Source organism: Apodemus sylvaticus, chromosome 2 (genome assembly GCF_947179515.1).
Source record: "Apodemus sylvaticus chromosome 2, mApoSyl1.1, whole genome shotgun sequence".
Taxonomy (NCBI): Eukaryota; Metazoa; Chordata; class Mammalia; order Rodentia; family Muridae; genus Apodemus; species Apodemus sylvaticus.
The window spans coordinates 182,761,183-182,785,723 of NC_067473.1; the positions used below are offsets into that span (position 1 = coordinate 182,761,183).

Genomic DNA, 24,541 nt, shown 5'->3' on the forward strand with positions numbered 1-24,541 from the left:
ATCCAAATAACCCCATTAAAAAGTGGGGTACGGAGCTAAACAAAGAATTTTCACATGAAGAACTTTGGAGAGCTGAGAAACACCTTAAGAAATGTTCAGCATCATTAATCATTAGGGAAATGCAAATCAAAACAACCCTGGGATTTCACCTCACACCAGTCAGAATGGCTAAGGTCAAAAACTCAGGAGACAGCAGGTGTTGGCGAGGATGTGGAGAAAGAGGAACACTCCTCCACTGCTGGTGGGATTGCAAGAAGGTGCAACCACTTTGGAAATCAGTCTGGCGGTTCCTCAGAAAACTGGGCATGTTACTTCCTGAGGACCCTGTTATACCACTACTGGGCATATATCCAGAGGATTCTTCAGCATGCAATAAGGACACATGCTCCACTATGTTCATAGCAGCCCTATTTGTAGTAGCCAGAAGCTGGAAAGAACCTAAATGTCCTTCAACGGAGGAATGGATACAAAAAATGTGGTATATTTATACAATGGAGTACTATTCAGCCATTAGAAACAATGAATTCATGAAATTCTTAGGCAAATGGATGGAGCTAGAGAACATCATACTAAGTGAGGTAACCCAGACTCAAAAGGTGAATCATGGTATGCACTCACTAATAAGTGGATATTAGCCTAGAAACTTTGAATACCCAGGACATAATCCACAAATTAAATGATGTCCAAAAAGAATGGAGGAGTGGCCCCTGGTTCTGGAAAGACTCAGTGCAAGAGTATAGGGGAATTCCAGAACAGGGAAGCGGGAAGGGGTGGATGGAAGAATAGGGGGACAGAAGAGGGCTTATGGGACTTGCGGGGAGTGGGGACCTAGAAAAGGGGAAATCATTTGCAATATAAATAAAAAGAAAGAAAGAAAGAAAGAAAGAAAGAAAGAAAGAAAGAAAGAAAGAAAGAAAGAAAGAAAGAAAGAAAGAAAGAAAGAAAGAAAGAAAGAAAGAAAGAAAGAAAGAAAGAAGAAAAACAGGAGCCGAACAGAGAGTAGATATTGAAGGAGAAGCCACACACAAGTAAAGAGAGCTGAAGCCAGATGAGTCCTGTAGGAGCAACACACAAGTTCCCTCAAAAGTAGACTTAAATATCTACTAGAACCACAAAGTACACCCGACATAACGGGAGCACCAGTTCATATGAGAGATTTCCCCAAGCTGTTTTTCCAGCCTTCATGTCCATGTTCTAACTCCTAAGACTTCAGCTGCAGCAACGAATGGCTCAATGGACAAGTGAGTGGTAAACAAATAAAAAGTGAGGATTCTTTCCTGGAGTCCTGCTGAAATGAGCCCCAGGTGAGCCAGGGAAGATGGTGTGCAGTTAACTTTGGAGCTATAGATATGGCCTGATGTTGGGCTTACAGTTTCTGCTACAGATTACAATTATTCAGAAAAGTCTTTTTTCTTTCATTAAAAAAAAAATGATCCTATTGAGGTCTAAACCGCAATTTGACCTAAATTTGACCCAGAAATAAAGTAGAGAAATTGTGATTGATTTATTTCTGTGCTAGATAGTTTTCATGTCAACTTGATACCCACTAAAGTCATTGGAGAGGAGGGAACACCAATTGAGAAAATGTTTTCATGAGATGGGGATGTAAGCAAGCCTGTTGGACATTTTCTTAATTAGTGATCGATGGGGGAGGGCCCAACCCATTGTGAGTGGTGCCATTCCTGGATTGGCAGTCCTGGGTTCTATAAGAAACCAAGCTGAGGAGGAAGAAACCAAGCCAGGGGAGGAAGTCACTAAGCAGCCCCACGCCATGGCCGCTGCATCAGCGCCTGCCTCCAGGTTCCTGCCCTGCTGAAGTTCCTGTCCTGACCTCCTTTAATGATGAACTGTGATGTGGAAGTGTGAGCTAAATAAACCCTGTTCTCAACGAGTTACTTTCACCATGGCATTTCATCACAGTAATAATGGCCCTAACTGAGACAATATACACGTTGGGCTTATTCAAAGTATGTTCCCAGAGTAAAACCACCATATGGAAAGGAGGAGAGAGAGAGAGCTCACTGGGGATGGGGGTAGAGTTGAGATCTTACAAATGGAAGGATGGATAGTATGTCCACACTTTGTCATAGGATACAAAGTCCATGGAGCAACGCCATGCTTCAGGGTGACACTGCAAAGGTCAGAGAGTTTTATGGACCTCCCTCTACCTCCGGGGTTTGTTCTGGTCAGCATGACTAACAGATGGGCCAAGGATGCACTTAAAAAGTATAGGAGGTAAACAGAAGACTCCTGAAGGCAGATCAAGGTGTGTAGTTGGGAATAAAACTCAGTGATTGACACCTGTCTACCACCCTAGCATGCATGAGGCCCTTCAGAGTTCCACTTAAAGCCTGCAAAAAAAAAATATGTATGAGAAGGAGGAGGAAGAGGATGAAAAGGAAAAGGAGGGGATGGAGGAGGAAGAGGAAAAGAATAGAAAGAGGGTGGATAAAGACATCACTAAGCATTGGCCCACACATGCTCAACAATGGATGGGAGGGTAGAGATTACTAGTGGGACTCACAGCCATGGAGCTATAGATTCCAGATTAAGAGCTTAAGTCCAAATCATGCCATTAAGAACTTAGATGGGTCCTCACATCTCTGCTTATGCAGCTAAATGGAAGATCCCCATGCATACATGAAGGTAGCATACCTGCCACATGTGGGAGGCTTGTCCAAGACTTCTAAGGGTCCTTTGGAAGTAGATCTTGGCACCACAACAGCTTGGAGTGTCTAGAAGAGAATAGAGTCAAATCGTTTAGACTTATGGTCTACAATGACTGTGTCACTGCTGTAAAAACTTAAGTTTGGAGAAATACTATTGAAAGGCAATCAACTGCACATGGCAGAACACCACACTGGAAACCCACCTACACAGAGTACTCAATAGAAGAAAAAATCAAGTGAATTACGTTGCTAAGTTCATTTTCAAATAAAATGCTCCAAATTATGTATACACACACACACATACACACACACACACACACACACACACACACACACACACACACACACGATAAAGAAGTCTACTGGGGAATTTTGAAGTTCCTATCTTCTTATGTGTTTGCACACTTGGTTCCCAGTTGGTGAGGCCCTGTTAAGTTATGAAAACATTAGGAGGTGGAACCTTTTTGGAGAAAGTGGGACAATGGAAATGGACCTTGAGGCTTTATAGCCCAGACCTACTTCCTGTCTGCTCTGTGTTTCTGGATAGCTGATGCAATATGACCAGCTACCTCACAATCCAGCTGCAGTGCCTCGGGTAGAAGGGGCTACACCCCTCCTTAGTGAAGTCTTATGGGAGATTTTGGCACAGCGAGGAGAAAAATTACTGAATATGTATCCACAGACACTGAATATTTAGAACTTTCACACCTGTTTCTGATGAGAGAAAAGAAATGGACTGAGTCAAGGGACAGATTTTGATAGGAACTGACTTCTGCTAGAAGGGTGGCAGACTTTGTAAGTGAGGTGACCTATGAACAGGGGCTTGCAAGAAGTGAATGATGGGGGCAGAGAGCTGGACACAGGGGACTGCAGGAGCAAAGGCCCTGTGGTGACAGCTGGCAAGTATGTCCAGCAAAAGCCAGAGGCCTCTGTGAGTACACAAAACAGGTCAGGAGAGAGGACGTGGCAATGAGGCTACTATCGTCCTCCATTATCGTTGTGGACTTGGCCATTTTGTTTCTAATTTTCTCAGTTTTCCATTTCTATTGCAGTTCAGCTACTCAGCACACGGGCATCCAGGACTGCCAGCATAGGATGAAAAAAAACATTAAAATACAGAGTATCCTTTAAACTGGTGGTTTAATTTGCTTCCAAAATTACTGCTTTCATGTCCATAGAACAGCTCTCCTTTTTCCACTAATGCTTGTGTGATACAGATTTTTATCCATTCATTTCAACTTGCACACATTTGATTCAGCAGGTTTTTTTTTTCTGTTGTTTTGTTTGTTCTTCAGACAAGGTTTTAGAAAATATCCCTGGCTAAACTGGCAGTCACTATGTAGCCCAGAAATGGGCCTTAAAGCCATAGAAATCCTCCTGCCTCAGCCTCACTTGATGCTGGGATTACAGATCTGGAACACTGCACCCAAATGATCAGTTTCTCATAGATAGGTTCACTTCTATTCTGTTTTGTGCTCTGAAAATGTATCTTTTAATTGTTGTGTTTAGGCCATTTACATTTAATATGTTTATTGCTGTGTTTATGGCTTTAGGCCTGCAAATTCTTTTTTTCTGGGATTTCCCATATATTTCTCACTTCTGTTTTCTTCTTGCCTTCAATTCTTATTTTTCAGTTTTGACTTCATCTTAATTCTCTTAAGTTGTGATAGGTATTTTACCAGTCGTTTCTTTCTTAGTGGTTTCTCTAGGCATATGTCATTATAGAAATATATCATCATGCTAAGCTAATATCACCAGCTTACCAGTTTAGATGAAGTATGGCATGAATCAATGAGGCATGCACTACTGAATAACTCTGAAAACTGGTCAAAAATAAAACCCAGTAAATTAAAAATTTAAATGTCTGAATAAATGTACTTACAGGTAATAGTATCCTGCTTTCTATCATCTAGAACAAAAACACATATCCACACTCCCAAGACAGATAACAGATTTGAGGGTTAAAAATTCAAGCCCATTCAAAACACCTAGGTATCTGTCATTTGATTTTTACCACTTTGGAATAGTCAGCTTTTAAAGAGACTAGGAGTATAAGCCTTGAAATGTCTTTGAAACTGCAGACAAAAATCACCATGCCATGAACTATTGACAATCAACAGCCTGCTAGGCACATAAACAGCCACAACCATTACCCGGGTTACTGAGGGTATACCATTCTCAACAGTCAGTTACAGACATATAAAGTCAACTTTCCAAGGTCAGAGATGAGTCAGTCGCAGAGCTGAGCTAGAACCAGGGTCTGGGCACACTGAGCTACACTGAGAGGGGGAAACATTAACTTTTATTGCCAGTGAACGAGAGAACAGTCAGCTTGGCACTCAGTTACACTTCATTTCCTTAAGGGAGGCAAAATAAGAACATGGCAGATGGAGCACCCCAGTCATCTGCATTGGAACAGAACCAGGAAGCCAGGGTGGAAAATGCACCCACTTGCCAAACATAGCAATAGATAACAAATAAATGGTCTGATCGATACTCCAGATAGGAGCCCACAAAGGTTCTAAAAATGAAATTGTGAATCAACGGCCTCTGCACAGGTGAGATGTCTTCCTACCTCCATAGGCAACCACACAGTTGGAAATCGGATGGATGTGAGCCTTCCTCCAATGTAAGAATTTTACTCATTCTAGGTATGAAACCTTGGGTGTGTGCAAAAGACATCGTCCTCAATTCAAAATATTTTCTCTGTTCCCTGATTCACCCTGAATCAGGCCTCTAGCGTGTAGCTCCGAATGACAGACATTCCCATTTAGTCATGAAATCTACAATCTAAACCAGGGGAAAAGTCCTTGCTCATCTTCCGTTTATATTCACAGTCGGCTACTATAATTAAATAATAGAGTTTCATTTACTTGGGCTCAAATCCATTAGTTTTTTTTCTTATTTTCACTCATTTCTTCCTCTGAAATATATCCCAGTATTATTTTCATCCCTGAGCACACACATACACAGATCTGTGAATCTATAATGAGCTCTTCCTGTTTTTAGCATAGCTTTATATCTGATTAAATGTCTAAACCACCTCCACCTTGATGCCATCTGAATATGAAGAGATACTCGGTTCACACTGGGGGAGGGGGTCCGCATTCAACAGCTGAGATCCCCGCCAGGCACACACACTGTTTACTCCTGGGCAAAACATGGTTCACAAGTTAATGCGGGTTCCTTTAGCTGCTATCTACAAAGGGCTGGATGTGCGTGCAGATGGCTGTGCTGCAGACCAGTGTGCTGTAACACAGCACCACGAACTATCACAGACAGACAGAGCCCCAGGCTTCCCCTCATCTAACAGAGACACATATACAATAAAAAAAAGACCAGAAAGTCCAGGACGCATATTTCTAGTGGAGAGTCCCTGAGTGTGGAAGTGACTGGGACTCTATAGCAGCAGCTAACCCAGTGAAGCACTTGAGCTGAGGTGAAGCTACTCGGTATTCCTATCCAGGGCTGGAACTAGGCAGGACTGCAATGTTCCTGGATGATTTTTAACACAAGAAGCTTACAGATGGCATACTACCATGTTCAGGATTGGGCTACTATCATATATGTATACATATATGTATACATATACTATCATATATGTATCATATATGTATCATACACACACACACACACATACATATACATATACATATACATATATATGCATATACCTCTGAAGAGCCCCTGTCTGCACTGCCTTAGCCCTAATCCTTTTCTCTCTTCCAGGCTTTCTCCTAGAATCCCAGAACTCTCCCAGCAACCTCTGCAGTGGCATGTCTGCAGCAGATGCAATCTTTTTAAAACTTTATTTATTCCCTTCTTTCTTTTCTTTCCTTCCATCCTTCCATCTTTCCTTCTTTCTTCTTTGTTTCTTCTTTTGACTCATGGGGTTGGGGAAGGAAAGACAAAAGAGCAGAAGAGCCCCACTGAGACACCAAAGACCATCCAACAGCTGACCAAAGCTCACCCTATATACTCTCAGTTAGCTGTGTATGTCCCCCTGCTAAATAAGAAGCAAGATAGGTATATATACCTATCTGTCTATGTCCAGGGAACAGAGGTAAAGTATGACTTCACTAGTTAAAACTTCAGCAGATGGGCAGACCCGCTTTCTTCAGAAATATAACCTGGTCAAGGGAGGACAGTCTATTAGTCCATTTCTTTCATCTGAATGAGCCACACTGGGAGGGACAGTGTGGCCCTTTCCAGCCATCACATCGCAAAAGATCAAGTGGAAGCCACTACATGTGGCTCCTCTGACATAGACACCACACTATATTTTGTTTTTTTCACCACACAGAGCCATTGTTCTGGATTAGAGGCAATCCCTTAAGAAAACAGTAAGTTCTACATTCCAAAACCAGAGGAAAGCCCATGCTAACTCCTGTAATGGAGTAGGGGCTACTATGGTAGCTTGGTGAGTATAGTATGTGCTACACAAGTATGATGAACTGAACTTGGGTAACCTCCACCCCTGAAAACATATCTTTGACCCCAACCCTGGGGGCAGGGAAGAGTCAAGAGCATCCTAGGGCTCTACTGGCCAGCCAGTAGTGAACCTGTTCAGCGACAGACCCTATCTCCAGAGTAAGGAGAAGTATAATGCAGGACGACACTTGGGATCAGGATTCCACGTGCACATACACAGACACACACATACACAGACACGCACACACAGACACAAACATGCACACACACAGATACACACACAAATACACACAGACACTCACACAGACACAGACACACACACAAATACACACAGAGACACATACACACAGAAAAACACACAACACAAATACACACAGACACAGACGCACACACAAAGTAAATGGAATAGCAACAAAGGACTAAAAAGATAAAAGGGGTAGGATCAACATACCAGTCTGAGAGCTGGGCTGGTAAATTCTGATTCGTGCTGCAAGTTCTCAGCACAAACCTTGCATAGTAACAGCAGTACCCGAGTCCCTTCCATGAATGAGATGCACTTTCTGGTCCTAATATTAGTATCATAGACAGTCTCAACCCTTGCATGAATACTAAGTCAAATTAAACATATTGTTGAGCAATGCCTGCAGTGTACTTTGTTAGATGAAACAGAAAACAAAGTCATTAAACTCACTAGTTAAAGAAGCTGCGATCCAAGTACTTCAAAGATTTAAAAGTCATTAGCATAGAAAGATGTAAATGTGAATCAGTGTCCTGGATGTCTAGGGTATGGAATTATAGAAAAATGTGGATTTCTGCATCCATAGATTTTTTTAAAGTACCTGAAATATAACATTAAAAAATGACAGGAACCTCATCTTGGGCATCTAGAACTCTTTGGGGAGGAGCTGAGGCACCCGGAGACAGTGGGTGGTCTCCTGGCTTTGAGAGGCAGGGAGAACCTGAATAGCGAGGCTTGCTGCAGGCCCGAGCAGGAGCAGAGCAGAAGGGGCCAGAGATAACAGCATTCTCCTGCTTTCATCTCTGTGCACTGAGAGCCAGCCCATTAGGATCCCCAGCTCGGTGTGGCCTGGCAAGTCTTCCTCACGGAGGACATATGCTTACTTCTGGGATACAGTGGACTCTTCCAGGTCACACAGCCAGTATCTCCAGCATCTACCATGTCACCTGCTTAGGCAACGAAGGACAATTTCCCTTTCCATGTGCTTCCTTCATCCCAGGACTGCCACAGCAGCATCATAAACCGATCGGTGGTTGTGTGTGACTTCTCTGAGACCACCAGGTGCTACGAAAGTGTTCAAATGCAAAGACATGGTTTAAGAGTCCTAGTGACTTGAACATAGTCCTGGATATGAATTATGATAATTCAGTCACTCAACAAATGTATGTTCATTTAAGGCAGTGGTTCAACTATTCAAGAGTTGGTAGAAAATATGAGATTAAACAAATAAGTGGAAGCCCTGAGTGTCAGAAGAGGCTGCTACAGGAGAAATGATTTATGCACATTGGTGTTCATAGTTTAATAGAAACTCTACAGTGTGTGCAAGCTGGTGCCAGCAACAGTGCATGCCTTCCGATCTAAAGAATGCTGGACAGATGACTTCATCAGTAACACCAAATACTGTACTGTATCAAATGGTGTGAGCATCCTATTAGACAGCTAGACCTGTTGATTTTCAGTCTGGGGTGGAGAATTGCCCATAATTCCTTTAGACTCTAGAGGTGGCTGCTCAGGACTTAGGATACAATACCTAGCTCTAGGAAGCCACATAGTGTGTTCACCCTTGCCCATTGTTGGATATTACAAATCAATATTGATGCCTTGGGCTTCTCTGTCTCTCTGTGTCTGTCTGTCTGTCTGTCTCTCTCTCTCTCCCTCTCTCTCTCTCTCTCTTTATCTCCCCTCCCTCTAAAAGCTATTTGGATGCAAAGCAACCAATCTTGCAGTGAACTTCTCCCTAACATCAAGCCCAGGAAATTGGATGGGATGCAGAGCTGATTGAGAGGTAAGCTATTGATGAGGTGCTGATTGATGATCTCTCTAGTGCAGTCCTTCCCTCAATTGTTAAGAGTCAGGTTTTTGTTTAACCTACCAGACAGAGTGCTTGTGTGTATGCGCATGTGTGTGTGTGTGTGTGTGTGTGTGTGTGAAGAGCTAAGAGGAGAGCTGTAGGCATGCACTACTGCATCAGGCTGCAGCCATCACTTGATAAATGGAAGTTTTGAGTTTAAAAAGACAAAATCCTCGAGTCTTTCCCTGACTGAGGTGAACATGAAGAACAGATCCTTTCCATGGGACTCTTTAAGATATCAAAGGTCTCCACTTCAAGAAGATGATAATCAATAATACAAGATGTTAGTAACAGCTCAAAGGCAGAAAGTCAAATTCCTCAAAAGACAGCATGTTGATGGAAATGCAATGAAAAAAGAATATATACAACATCTTGAGAGTAAAAAAGACAGAAGGACCGAAGGAAGACCCGGCCAATGGCGGAAGACCCGGCCAATGGAGGAAGACCCGGCCAATGGTGGAAGACCCAGCCAAGGAAGACCCAGCCAATGGCGGCTCCATACAGATGGTGGCAGGCAGTGTGTGATGTCTCCCCAGGTGCTTGTGTTTGACTCTTGTATCCCGGCTGGTGGTGCTATTTTTGGAAATCAATGGATAGTTTTGGACATTGCCTAGCCAGCTGATGTAAAGTAATAGTGGTGAAGCTTATATGTTCTGGACAGCCCTACTCCTCAAACCAGACATAGGTCACACCCTGTGTCTCCAGTAGCACAAAATGAGCCCCAGCCTTCATGTCTCACTCACCATGAAACTGTGCCTTAAAACAAAGCTTCCTTCCCTAAGCCTATCATGGAGGGAAAGGGATAGACAAGAACAGATCTGGCCACAGCATCGAGAGGGTGAGGTGGCTGGTCACGATGCACCCACAGAAGTGGTGAGAAGGGGATGCTGGTGTTCAATTTACTTTCTCCTCTTTACTCATTCTAAGACTGTATCCCACAGGATGTCATTACCCAAATTCAGGGTGGGCGTGTGTTCCTCAGTCAACAGCCTGTGGAGACATTCATATACAGACATACCCAGAGTTGTGTCTCCTAGGTGACTCTAAATCTTGAACATCAACTTGACTCACAGCAAATCTTATATATTTCCCTCCAGGACTGCCAGATCTTTAATGGCAGAGATGATAGAAATTAGCTAATTAAAATTGTTGGGTTTCAAAAATGAGGAAAAATCTAGAAAGCTGAAGAGAAAGGTAGACAGTGACTTAGGTCTAAAAACTTCAAGGGCAGCAGAGGTAGAACACAAGACATTCTCTTGCCTGGACTAGAATGGGGTAGGAAGCACAGGGCTGGGGGTGTGAGAATCACAGGGAAATCATTACAATAAGACGTCCTGTACACAGCATATCTAAAAGGCAAGTTTCGTCATGTTTTGGGCAGATTGGCTGTCACTGAGCTCATTTAGAGTTATGAAGGACTGATGGGGTTATCCGTGTAATTTATATACAGTGACACTTAAAACTCAGAATGGTTTTAAAGACCTCGGCAGCCACATCCCTTGTCCTGGGATGCTCATGCCATGTGAACTCCTCTTCTTCATCCCTAGCCCTCTGTTACAACAGATCATTCCTCACACGCACACTGCAGTCAAACAGAAGGGACACCTAAGGACTCAAATGGGTCTAAGGTGTGGATAACAGACACCAGGGCTTTCTCCTTCATCTCCCTTTTATTCTATCCTCTGCATGCAAGACCTACACAGTGAGAGGGACCGACTCCAAACTCTAGGGTGAACCCACTAAGTTCCAGGAAACTACAGTGATTCCACAGTTTCTGCAAGTGAAAGGTTCTTGAACTTGGACCTAATAAACCTATAGATAGAATTCTCTTGAAAGCATGGCTTAGATATAGAACTGAGATAGCACATGTGTGGACTGAAGAAGTGTGTGACATTTGCTATGAGTTGGTTGTCACCATTTAGGCTGTGGGTGCAATGTGACACTCCAGCTGTCACAGCTGGACCTTCTCTTGATTGAGCCTTTTCCTCCATGAAGGATGGTATTCTCAAATCACGAGCCAAAATAAACCACTCTGTCCTGAAGTTACTTTTTGTGAGGTATTTATTGTAGCAATAAGAAAAGTAGCACCTGCAGGGGAGACATCCCACTAATATGTGAGTGTCTCCGGAAGGGATGGGTTCTTTCTCACACTCTGTGTTTGTCAAACCTGGAAACAAAGATGCCTTCTGCCTCCCAATTAATAATGATTTACTTAGACTCTTTAAGAGAAAAAAAAAAGATGAGAATATCTAAAAGCACCTTCATGAGTCTATCTGGATCTAGATCTAACAGTAAGAACGATAGCACCTCACCTAGAACCCTCCCCCAGCAACACCCACCTCTGATATCAGCATCATTATCAAGTAATCACTAGTCCCCTGGGGCTGAGTGGACAGCCAGTGCTCCAGGCCAGTGACAGACCCTGACTCAAAAGTAGTAGATGGCATTCCTGAGGATGATCCCCTAGGGGTCCTCTAACCTCAAAATGCAGGCACATAAGCATTCACTCATGTGCCTGCAAGATGTTGTGTCATAAGTAGTCCCAGTGGAGCCAAGTATATAGTGTGGATTAACATCTTGACATAATAAGGCAAGGGGACTGAGGTCAGGAACACTTCCAACATTCACACGGTGGTCAAACAGAGCTGAGATTTTCCTATGTTGGGTTACCCTTCTCTAAAGACATTAGAAAAGCCTTTGATGGGCTTTGACAGTCACAAGTTAACACTTGAGTACTGGCGCTAATATTTCTTAAACACATGGAATAAGTCTTTATGTTTAGGTCTTTGGGTATGGACCAAACAGTACTGGGGACCACAAAAAGCATGCACACACCATGGATTCTTACAGAAATCAATGGGGGGCAGTTATGTATAAGTTTAGTGTTGGACAGGCCCAATTCTATAGCTACAGTAAAGACCTTTATGTAATTTTACATTAGTGGAAGTTGAGACACTTGGGCTTTCAAAGGCAAAGAATTGCAAGGTGACACCCATTGATTGTACTAAAACTCATGAATCCAATGGTATTCACTGGATGTCACTCAGTTAATTTCTCAAGAGGACAAGAGCCAGTCAGTTATCTCGAGAACAAGGAGAAGGAAAAGATACAAGATATCTGGAGAGGCAAAACACTCATATACAAATAAAAATAATAAAAATCTAAAAATAGAGGCTACAGTAATTTTAATAACCCTACATTTTCTCTAGGAACATAGAAGTTGGTACTTGAATTGTTAGTTGGCAAGTATCTTTTCATAAAACAATTGTAGGTAATAAACAAAACCCAAGATGCTATAATTAAGTTATTTCTAACTTGAAACCCTAATGAATTAATGGTCGCTACCACTGAGCATCAGGCAGTCAACATCCTGAAGGAACTGGTAACACTGTCCTTGATGAAGAGTCACAGCACCTCTTAAGGTCCTATGGAGAGATCGAGCATGTTTGGCCAAGTCTCCAAGGCCAACAGCTTTGTTTCAGAAGAACAAAAGAACATACCATGCACCATGAGTGTAGAGTCCCCAGAAGCTACATCATGGGAAATGCAGCCATCCACATGTACAAACAGGTAAGATGGAAGGAAAGAAAACAAAGTAGCCTACGGAATAAAAGAACCTTGAAAGACGCAACAAGGTATTGTGAAAGTCAAAGCTAATTATAGTGTTTATGGATGCATGATTGGATGATAAAGCACAGTGAAATACCGCATTCAGATGATACTTCTAGAAAAAGTATGGGGCAGCCAGTAGGTAGAACACATGGAGAAGTTGCTGGGATTATTTGTCAAGTATTTCCTGACCTAGGTGATATTTAAAGAATACTCATCTTGGACTATATCACAGATGCAGAAGTCCCAGCCAGACATCAACATTGGCTGTCTTACCCATTCCTCTGCACACTATCTTGGAGACACAATCTCTCCTTAAACGTAGAGGTCAGCCCTAGGGATCTCTACCTTTACTCCCAGTGCTGCAATTACAGGGACACATGACCACATGCACGGAACATGGCTTTCACATGGGATCAGAATCTGAATGCAAATTCTAAGACCCGTATGGCAAGTACTTTCCTGACTGTGATCTTCCAGTCCTAGAAGAGTTTCTCAGTTGTCAACTGTAACAAAAGTCTAACGAGGCTCATCCTCCGCAGGTATGCTCCCACAGGTGTGGGAATGACGCTATTATGTTACCGAGGGTATCAGCAAAAGTGTCCCTGGCTTGCCTGGGATCCTCTTTGATATTTTACACTGCCTGTCACTGGGAGATACAGTCTGATGCTGTTGTACCTGGTGGCAGGACAGTCTCCTGCTCCAGGTTAAATGAGGTCCGATTCTTATCTGCTAGCAACAAACCGTCACACCTGTCATTACAAGCACTCTGTTTGCAGAAAGATAATGGGACATACAATGTATTAAGAATGTATTTCTCATCTTTATAGATCCTATTGGGAATGGTCAGATTCTAATATTTCTGTCCTTTGCAAATTTTTTCTATGCTCCAACCTGGGGACACTCTTCTGCACTGCCACTGTGTGGGTTGGTGGCAGCTGCAGCTCATAGGTTCACTGCAATCTCATCTGTAAAGGTCAGCTGCACAATGGCCTTAATCAAGGTGACCTGTACTGTGAAACCCAAGAACAGCAAGGCCTGTGCCTGTCCAGACAACCTGGACCACAGGAGGCAAGGCAGATGCTGTTATTTATGAGGAGACCCACTCACTGGTCTCCTTGTGGTTCCCACCGTGAGAACTGACTCAGATTTCAAGGGCGGCCTCAGGGAGTGGAATAAATAAGTTCAGGGCATGCTCGGCACTATCAATAGTCTACAGCCCTAGCTGAGACCAGGTGGAGTGAGGACCAACAAGATGCAAGACACGGTGTTGCAAAGACCTCATTGTCCTTGCTCAGCCCTGAAGCCCTCTCTTCCCCAGCCCAGGAGGTCTGGAAGCTCCAATCAATAAGGTCAAGCCACAGGGAAACTGAAAACCTAGAAACTGAGCTTGCATACTGTGTGCAAAACGCTGATCCGCAACACCAGCTAACCCAAGCTTTGCAAATGAAATTCCCAGGCTCCTGCGACAGCATCCAAACTCATTCTACCTTAAGCTGTGTATGTGCTACAATTCTCCGCTTCCAAAAATGCTGCCTCAAATTAAGAGTACTAGCTTTCCTACCCTGTATCCTTCTGAGAAAGTGTCCTGTCGTACCATGTATAATAAATGAATGCAATGAAAAGATTAAACTAACAGGAAAAATGATTTTTTTAAATGACCCACTCTCTTGAGGCAAGTGAATTAGCAGTATTGCTAAAACATAATGAATCGGAATTAATCTCTTTGGGACTGTAAATTCTTGAAAAGGATGCCCTAAATCCTCAGCTTTATTCCTCATTACAAACATCTCTGAGGAGCAGTCATCACATAAACAGGAATGGATTCTGAGATCTGTCTACTAGACAGGACACACAGAGTTCACCAGCCATCCGGAGCCTGGTCCTACCTGAAAAGGTGGAGGGACATAAGCCCTTGAGCTGCTGCCCTGACATTTATCCAGTCTCAGTTGATTCTAAAATAAATTGATAAGGCTTAGATTTTCTTGACCTCCTAATCCTTGGAACCAAAAGTACTGGGTGAGTGAAATTTGTCTTTTGTGCTTTGCTCAAAACTGCTTGGCCATGATTAATCTAGAGTATTCAATCTATAAAAAGAATAAAATAACTCCATCATGAGATGTCAGTAAGGTTCAGCCTACACCTGGTCCCAGCGTTTTCTCTACGTAGGAAAGCTGGAGAATTTATAAAGCAAAATTGTGTGCCACTCTTTGGAATCATGACATTCCCTATGGCAGGCATTGTACAGAAACCATACATTCCCAGGGAACAAACTTCCCTTTGCCCAATGCCTTGGCCATCAGTGGTGTGAAATAGCATTCTCTGCTACCACACAGATTTCCCTGGGTCCTGAACCAGTAGGATAATTACTCCATCTATTTCTCCTCTTCTGATGGGTGTCATGGGAGACTAACAAAGCCAGCTGGTGATCTGAGCATGACTAATGGACTCACTGTCCCCATCACAATAGTTGGACAACTGTGTCCTTGGAGGTCTACTGGCCCAACATGACCTGTTGGCTCCTTGACACTCGCTACCACCTGACATCCCACAACAGAGGCGGAGCATGTGCAGAGCAAAGATAAGACTGCAGCATGTGTCCTTGGCAGGAGAAGTGACTCCATTTCATTTTTGAGAAACGACAGTAGGCGATAATTATACAATTTAATTATTCCTTTGGGTTCCACCTAAGCTCACACAGGCACGCACATACTACACCACTAGCCACCAATCTGCTACCTGTGGCAGCAGAAAAATATCATGGTGTAAATGAAGAGCAAATCATAAAATGAGTGTCTCCAAGTTGGTGAGAAGAGGGTCTTCCGTCTAAGAAGTGACAGCCCAGCTTGCAGAATAAAGGGCTGCCTGAAGGATTTGCCTGGCTCCCTGGCTATTTTTTTTAAAGTAACAACTTCATTTGCATAATAATAACCCAATTATTGTAAGATTAGGTGACAGGAATCTCATTATTGCTATTTCCACAAAACAGTCGATATTCTATTCAATATCTTTTAATGTTACACACCTTAAAACGTAATTATTTCAATATGCCCTCATTCATCTTTAATGTAATTTCCCTTTTGAAAGACCCTGCCATAATTGTTAGCTTTTATGGAATATCTACTGTTTGAACAAGCATTTCTCCCCTTTGGACTGCTGTGAGAATGAGCTAAACCAACCAACAGCTGGAGGGGACGCCCACTCTGCTCTCCACCCCCACAAGAGGAGTCCACCAAAGACCAACTTGAAGCTGAGCTTCTGGAAGCCCAAGGCTGCACACCCTTCCTCCCTCCGCTACCTTCCCAACGCTCAACACCCCCTCCCCCCACCCCTTCACTTTCAGTTCATGCTCCACAGAAAATGCTCTCTATGTGAATTTTGGTCTTGAGTCAGCTTGGAAAGTGTTAGCAAATACATTCTGTTAAATTTCGAGTTATAGAATCTGGGTTCCTTTCCTTTGTGGTTTGTTGTGTTATCTTTTGTTGTTTCTGATTTTTTTTACCTCTCTCCCCCCCCTCTCTCTCTCTCTCTCTCTCTCACACACACACACACACACACACCACATTGTATTTTTTTTAATGTGTCTGAGACAGCTAACATGCCAGGGGGACCATCTGCCAGCCATAGGGTTACCTGTCATGGGCTTTTACAGTTTCAATTACAAGGTATTCCTCGTGGTAAATGTCTGGTTACAAGATTAACAGGTGAAAAAAAAGCAGGGGACAGAAGGGAGGGGACATCAAGATACCACAGGGCTGGCCATACCTGCTCACTTCAAAATGACATGAGCAACAATGCCTAGAGAAAACGGTAGTTACATTGTATCTTTGGAAGAGACACATCAAAGAGCTGCGATTGTGTCTGGATTCGTGAGTTCACCATCCTAGACCCAGTGACCCTGCCAACAGCCCCTTCTGGGTGTGGACCGCTCCACATTTAGTATGTTTCCTGTGCACCTCCCTAGATGATTTGACCAACTGCATCTTCATCTTTGTGCCCCATCAGAGCCTTGAGATGCTCAGCCACGAGAGACCACACTGTACAGCCCGCACTTCTCCTAATCCATGGGTGAGCTGGAAGCTGCCAATCACTGCCTTTGTAAGTTCATTCTTTCTTTCTTCTCTCAGTGGTTTTACTCTTGTTAGTGCTGTTTGTTGTTTTGAGATGAGGTTTCCGTCACTAACTCAGACTAGCCTGTTACTCACTGTGTAGCCTAAACTGGCCCAAACTCACGGTGATCCTCCTGTCTCAGCCTCTGGAACTCAGGTATAACAGATATGAGGCCTGGGCCTGTCTTGTTTCTGCATGTTTCATGAATCCTAATGCATTACTTGCTCTGAGCTTTGCCATTTCCTGCAAACATGGGGTAAGCATAGCTCTTTAAAGTGAGTTTAGGTGTTATAAATCACATTTCACCAGAACAGAAAATAGCTGGTTTAGTCAGCCTTTACTGGAACTCAGCTATGTACGTTAGCACTTTCAGGTCACTGTGCTGCCCAGGAGACATGGGGCTGAGTGACAGGGCTGGGAGTCACATGGGCTTTCAGCCCCCAGTCTTTCCTTTGAGAGAGGGCAGGTGGCATCGACAGTGCACATTGAAGTCACCATGCAATGGGAACTAAAACCCAGGTCTCCAAACCTTGGCCCAGAGCTCCTGAGTCCCTCCGCCAGCCCTCTAGGTTCCAGCTTCATGCAGACTAAGGCAGACACTAAGGCGACACTATCAAAAGGTGGCCAAGAAGTCACAGATGAAGAGGAGCAGGTGAACATCTCTCAGTCATACACTGGGTGGCTGGCCATGTGTCACACATCAGGCAACTGTGTGCCACACATGGGGACAGCCACATGTCACATATTGGACAGCCGTGTGCCACACAGGGCTTTCTTACAGCTGTTCGCTTGTTTCCTTAAACTCAGTCTCACCATGTGGCCACAGTTCTCTGAATCTCACCGCGTCCACCCAGCTAGCCTTGCACAGGAGGGTTCTCTGTTCATCCAGGGCTCAGCACTACTATGTCTGACCCCTGCACTGCCTTATGGTAAACATCAGAACTCGCAGTGTCTGCAGAAGTCTGAGAGGTTTAGAAAAAAAAATCGCTCAAGATCACAAATCAACAAAGAGTCAGGATTCAAAGCCTAGGGGTGTCCTAGAGACAAAGCAAGCTGTGGTTAGAGTCATAAAAGTAAAATTCTCCCCTTAATTTCTTTGATCCTCCTAGCCTCCTCCTCACTGGAGGCTTCAAACAGCCTCCCTTCACGCATACTAAGTATGTAGGAGAAAGGTAACCTTAGACGACTTCATGAGTCCCCGTCCCACAGGGCCTCAAAACATGTTATCTCTGGCTGTGATGTCCCTCTTTCATGGATGTTCTTATCTCCTCTATGATCATGATCCACTCCCCCTCATAATTTATTAAGTGGAAGCCTTACTCAAATCCCCTGGGAGTCATTAGCACTTTTAGGACGTCTTACCGCATGGCCCAGTGTCCCCGAGGGCAGTAGGTTTGTCTTCCTGAATTACTACCTGAACTTTAAAACCATGTATATTTACAATGATTAAAGGCATAATGTAATTTTTATTCATTTGATTTTAACATTCAAATATTTATAAGCCACCACTTCTTCCCAAGGACTGAGGCCTGCAGGTATGCACATATACATATGTGGGGGCGCGGGGCAGGTGGACGCCAGAAGTCACTGTTGGTTATCTTCCTTAGTCAAGTCCCCTCCTGATTTCTTGGGGCAAAGTCTCTCACACCGAACCCAGATCTTACCAATTTGGCAAGAGCCACAAGTTCAAGCGTTCTCCTGCCTCTGCCTCCACAGCTGGGATCACAGGCGTGCATATTTATAACCAGCTGCTGAGGGGTTATAAATGGGTGCTGGGGATCTGACCTCGGGCCCTCACGCTTGTAGGACATGCACATTACTACTTACTCTGTTATCTGCCCAGCCGTTGAGGCAGCAGTATCTGGGGAAGCTCCGGGACAGTTGGTTACCTGCCATGCCTATCCTGTTAGCACTTGGGATGGCTGTTACAGAAATCCTCCACTGCTACTCAACGGAAGCCATCTGTGGGGCTCCCCTCACACTGTGACTGCCACATTCTGACTTGCATGATAGCATTGGTCTCTTCCAGTAAATCCTATAAAGAACACCTTCTTGATCCCATCTCATAAAGAAGTGTGCCTAACCAATATTGATCGCTCATTCACGTATGTAGATTTGAATTGTCCACAGGATTTAAAAGGAGGATAGTATCTCTATCTAAAATATTACAGGTCACTTAAACCCTAGTGGGGATGGTAGATGTCTCCCCTCTCTTCATGAGTCCCCTTCAAAGTGTGAGATTCCATCTGTGAGAGCGTAGACTGAAAAAATCCACTATGGTTAAGATGTTTGATGGCTGAGATGTGAGGTTTTATTGTGAGGATTAATTGGGTGCAATCTTTCCTCTGCGTCTATGCAGCGTGCGTACCGTATATAAGCTATGCATCCGAGGACAGCTGCCATTCTATTTACAGCCCCATCTAAAAATGGCAACATTAAATACATCTTCCATCTCTCTGAGGTCTTCGCAAGCACAGAATCAACTCAGATGTTCTGTTTTAGAGCAAAATATATGAGGTGTGAATGTGTGTAACCGTAAAAGACTAACAGGCAGGGAGCCACATTGGTGGAAGTGGCCACTGGAGCTTGGTAAAACAGCCCTGCCTTTCCTAGCTCAGAAAGAGGCTAGGGAAAGAAACTAGAAAAAAAAACACTAGGGGGCAAATTAAAAAGGTGGGCCACAGTGCCCTCCCACCCCCACGCGGAAGGCTCAGAACCCAAATATTGATTTTTCAGGCCTTTTGATGCTGACGGTAGAGACTTGGGACTAGACTGGAAGACAAATGACTGAGCTGTGAGCCAACAGCCATCCCAAACCCCGCTCTGCAGCCCAGACTCCTTCACAGTGAGTTAAAAGTGATCTTTCAGGTTGAGAAAGAGGGGAAGCTGTGTGCTAGTTATCTGTCGGAACACTGCATATGAAACACTTTAACGCAAACTCATGTAAATTTGACAACTATTATCGGAAGAGGCAAAACCCTTGATTTTATAACCAGACTATGACTAATCCTTCTGATCGATCTGACCAATCCTGGAACATCCATGCCAGGCATCCATCTTCCGTGTGATGTCTCTCTGAGGTACAGACTCCTGTTTCACCAAGCCTCAGGTCTACTTTTTAAAAGACAGTGTGAAAATCAGACACAGCAAGAAAAGCAAAGGCTGCTTCATTGTCACCATCGATGATCAAAGTTGTTCTTTACAAAACAGAGAAACAATGAGTTTGCTCACCAGCCATTAAGACCGAGAAGTAAGTAGGCAGCCCATCCTTCCTTCCGAAAGCATCAGGAAGCCTACAGGAAAGTGTCACCCTGAACCGTAGCAATGGCACGGGGCATTTGAAGGCTACCAAGGTTAAAACAAAAATGCTACAAATTCTTAGCTGTGTGACCTCAGGGAAGATATGTGACCATTCTATGCTTTATCCACATAGTGACAAGGAACAGCAAGACAGTGTGTGTCAAGTTACTGGGCCATGGTATGCCGCATGATAGACAAATATTACTGGCACCTGGCTCTCAGTGAGTTAATGGTTAAAAGTCAATTTTTTTCCCTCAGATCAAATGAGATGGTGGAGTTCTATAAAAGCTTCTGCAATGGAAATTACAAAGAATGGTTTATTTATGCTACTATCCAAGCAAGTTATTTTTCCTGAGTGAAAATATACATGCATGTGATGCTCATGTATGCATGTCTATGTAAGTAGGTACACACACACACACACACACACACACACACACAACCATGTATTTGCTATTATACATGATTACATCGCCCTCCAACTAAAAACTGGAGTGTGGTTGCAAGGTCTGTCTTCTGGATTGTACAGCATCCGAATGAGACAAGCATGCAGGTGTGACTCTATGTTACATCCCTCTATGTAATCATATTTGTAACAAACTAGACAAAGTGAAATGTGCATCAGAATAACATCTAATAAGCACAGATCTCATGCGTGCCACAGTTTGTCAGAAGATGGCTTAATGAAGGGGTAGATATGCAAACAAGACTCTGATACTTGCTACTGGAATGTTCATCTGTCCTACTTGTATCATTGCTGAAACTGAAATTACTGCTTGTCGTATTTTCATATGTGAAATTTGAATTGAAAAAACAATCAATAACAGACCCAAAGGTGAACGTACTACTGTCATTTTGCTAAGTGGACATGGTATCAGACTGCTCACTACACTCATATCTCTATGCCGTAAAGTGTGACTCCCAGGCCCCATCAGGGAAACCTGTTTGCATAGCAGACAGTGCTGACTGCAGAAACTCACAACTCGCCAAAGTATAGAGAATAACTGAGTGTGTATGTGGTGTGTGTGTGTGTATGTGTGTGTGTGTGTGTGTGTGTGTGTGAGAGAGAGAGAGAGAGAGAGAGAGAGAGAGAGAGAGAGAGATGTGTGGTGGGGGTGGGTGGGCGTGCCCAACCAGCACAGGGCACCCACCAAGGGGACCATCTGAGGAGAGAGAAAGACTGAAATAGCCGGAGGTCAGGGAGGACCAGAGCGAGCCAGTGTCCTCTGGATGTAGGCAGGCAGCTGCAGTCAGGCTCTCCCAGCAGCTGTGTCTGCTGCATAAGAGCCAGCCAGCAGACCTTCCATGCTGCAACTGCAGGGGCCCCCTGAGACCCCACCCCTAACTGAGGGTCTGTGGGCATCGCTGACTGCTGGACAGGAGAGTCTGTTTTCTTTAAAGGTGTGTGTCCTGTTAGACCTACTGTGTTCTGTCGAAAGGCCCCACACCCAGAAGTATATTGGCAGCGCAAACTGGAGTAGATGGTTATGAAATTAAAAGCGAAAAGTAAGGGGCGTGACGTGGGGTGGATCTTTAAGGGGTTAATTCAAGGATTAATATGATTAAAATGTAAAACCTCTCCGATAAATACGGATATTTATTTTTAAAAAAAATGAATGCAATGTCCCCCCCTTTATCTGAAACCATCGGCAGATATTTTAGTATGTGTGTTACTCAGAAATTTGCATTATCATCAACCATTGAATTCCTGCTGGACCTCCTCAAGACTCAGTGTAGTACACACCAAAAATCTGTTGAAACACACGCCCAAAGTTGAAGAACTGACGATATAGAATGTGCACATGTCTCTGAAAGAAACAGGAGTCACAGTCTTTGTCAGCTGCCCAAATGTCAAGTCTTTCTCATTATTAACCTTGAGCATTTGCTGACTAGTGGGGCTTCCAAAGAGTCTGTCTTCAAATGGCTCGAAGACATTCAAAGTATACTTAGAAAAAGCAACCCATCCATACCTTTATTATTGCTGAGACAACCATGCATTTTCAAAACTAGCATAAAAATGTAACCACTGCTACATTATATTTAAGGAGATTCTAAATCTGTCTGTTTTTGCGGGTGCGTATGCTTACTAAAGTTAAGCACATGGATAAAATTAAAATAAATATCAACTCCATGAAATTAGAGCAAGATTGGAAACTGTGAGAGCCACTGCCCAGTTACCTTCTTGTGTTGAGGACAGGGCTATGCCATGTTGTCATCAACAACTTCTAGGAGTTATGACGTCCTTTTCCAGTATTTCAGCTTGCATCACTGAGAAATAACCAAGAACTTCTTTGTGCCACTACAGAGGGATCTGTCTTGCATGTAACATGTTTCTAGTGACAGTCGCAAAATGAAACTGGTTAAACACCAACTCTTAGATCCACCATCGCCACTGGCTGCCTTACTTATACCAAGACATTGAGCAGGATGGGGAAGCCTTGCTTCCTGCCAGCCCACCGACATGCCAAGCCCAAGACCTCACTGTGAAAAACTGAAAATAGCCAACTGAATTATATCAAAAGGCCCTTCATGTCTGAGAATGCCACAAAGCTGTTATCATTCCATATTGGGATTAAATCAAAACTTGACTCTCTGACGGAAGAGAATGTCAGTGGACCCTCCACCCCACAGAAAGGGCAAACACAGAGGATTATCACAAAGGTTTTCAGGAGACTTTCTGTCAAGGCTGGTTGTCCACTGCAGACCAGGCAATGTACACATCTGCCTCTGTACCTGGGAGCTAGAGTGATCATTGAGGGAACAGTCTCAAGATCACAGAAACCCAAAGCAATAAAACTGGGCTGTACTTCAGCTGTCCCCTGTGCTTCCAATCCCAGCAGGGAGTTCACTGAAACCATGGTCCCCCAGAGGGTGTCGTCCACTACCCAGGGATGGACTCACCCAGCCAACCCTCTCTATGCTGCTTTTGTCAAACTTAGTAGTGTGTTTTGAGCGTGATGGAAGACTTTGGCCTCCATGCAGATGTGCTGGTTTAGGAAGCTGAAGATGTTTGTGGAGGTGTGACTCAGTTACAAGCCTACAAGATTCTCTCCCTCCCTCTCTTCTCCCTTCTGCCATCCTTCTCTCCCTTCTCTCTTCCCTCCCCCTCTCGTCCCCTCCCCCTCTCTCCTTCCCTCCTCACTGCTCTGGTTTTCTCTTCCTTTCTTCTTTTTCATGAGTCAAAATCTCTCCATTTAAGCTTCAAGCTTTCCTTCTCCTCAGAGCCCCTGCCTCCCCCTCTCGAGTGCCAAGTTTACTACCTGCCTTGTATTTTTTTAATTCTTCTATAATGATTCGGATGGTAAATGTTTAGATATCTTTCTTGAAGATTACACATGTGCTTCAAAATGGAAAAGTATGTGGGAAACACAGATCTATGAGGACAGAACACTAGTACAAAATACAAAAGCAAAATGTTCCTATATCAATTTATGGCATACCCAGTAGAGAACAGGGATTGAGAATTGACCTGATAGTTCTCAGATGGTAAAAATAAATAGTTAAAAAGTTGCCTGCTTATGGCAGAACTTTCTCGAAAATTAGTTTGTAAATTGCTAAAATTGTTACTGAGCTAGAGAAGTCTCAGTACCTGAACATTTATAAGATGTCTTGGAACATGATGCTTCTGAGGAGAATTGTGGGAGCTGACTTCGTAAGGGACACTCACTTGGTTAAGTCTGAGTCCAGGTACTACTGAGTGCCCAAGTGCTAAGGATAGACATTTGATTAAAAATAATAGTGGAGAAATTAATTTTGAATTATTTGAAGCTTTCTGTGTTTTTTTAAAGAGGAAACAAAAGGAACTGGCAATCACAAGGGAACTAAAATCCTCATGGCGGCCACACCCTCAGTTCTGGAGCAGCCTTGTCCTTCTGAGACCACGGTGAATGTTGCCAAGATTTGGTGGAGATGACAGTGAGGATGAAAAGCGTGGAATATGTAGGAAAATACGGCAAGGAAGGAAAGGTAGGGGTCGTTGGTTGAGCATGTGTGCGGCAAGAAGCCCCAAATTCAATCCCCAGCGCCGGATAGATCTAGTGTGAGGCTGAAGCCTGTAACCCCAGAACCCCAGAGAAGAGACAGGAAGCTCAGAGAGCGGAAACTGAGAGGGCAGCATCTCAAAACAGAAGCTCAAAATACTCTAATGGAAAGATTTGATTTGTGAGCCTGTGGATTGTAGGAGTTGAGTCAGCAGCGTGGGGACAGAACTGTGACCATGGCCAGGCCATTGAAAGAAGAAAAGGTAGGTGTGTGGTCACAGACCAGAGTGGAACACGTTGAAAGGGACAGGGAGAGCCCAGCATGGCATCTGGGAGAGGCCATGATAACGGA

The 24,541-nt window shown here is 43.8% G+C and overlaps 1 protein-coding gene across 7 annotated transcripts in view; it reads right to left on the minus strand.

The window, feature by feature from the left end:
* Positions 1-24,541, minus strand: part of Sox5 (SRY-box transcription factor 5) — a 974,603-nt gene that overhangs the window by 810,983 nt on the left and 139,079 nt on the right. For all 7 annotated transcript variants that reach the window (XM_052175238.1, XM_052175240.1, XM_052175244.1 and 4 more), the window contains exon 2: positions 2,656-2,735. The gene's annotated coding sequence lies outside the window, so the exon portion shown is untranslated. The remainder of the gene's footprint in view (positions 1-2,655; positions 2,736-24,541) is intronic.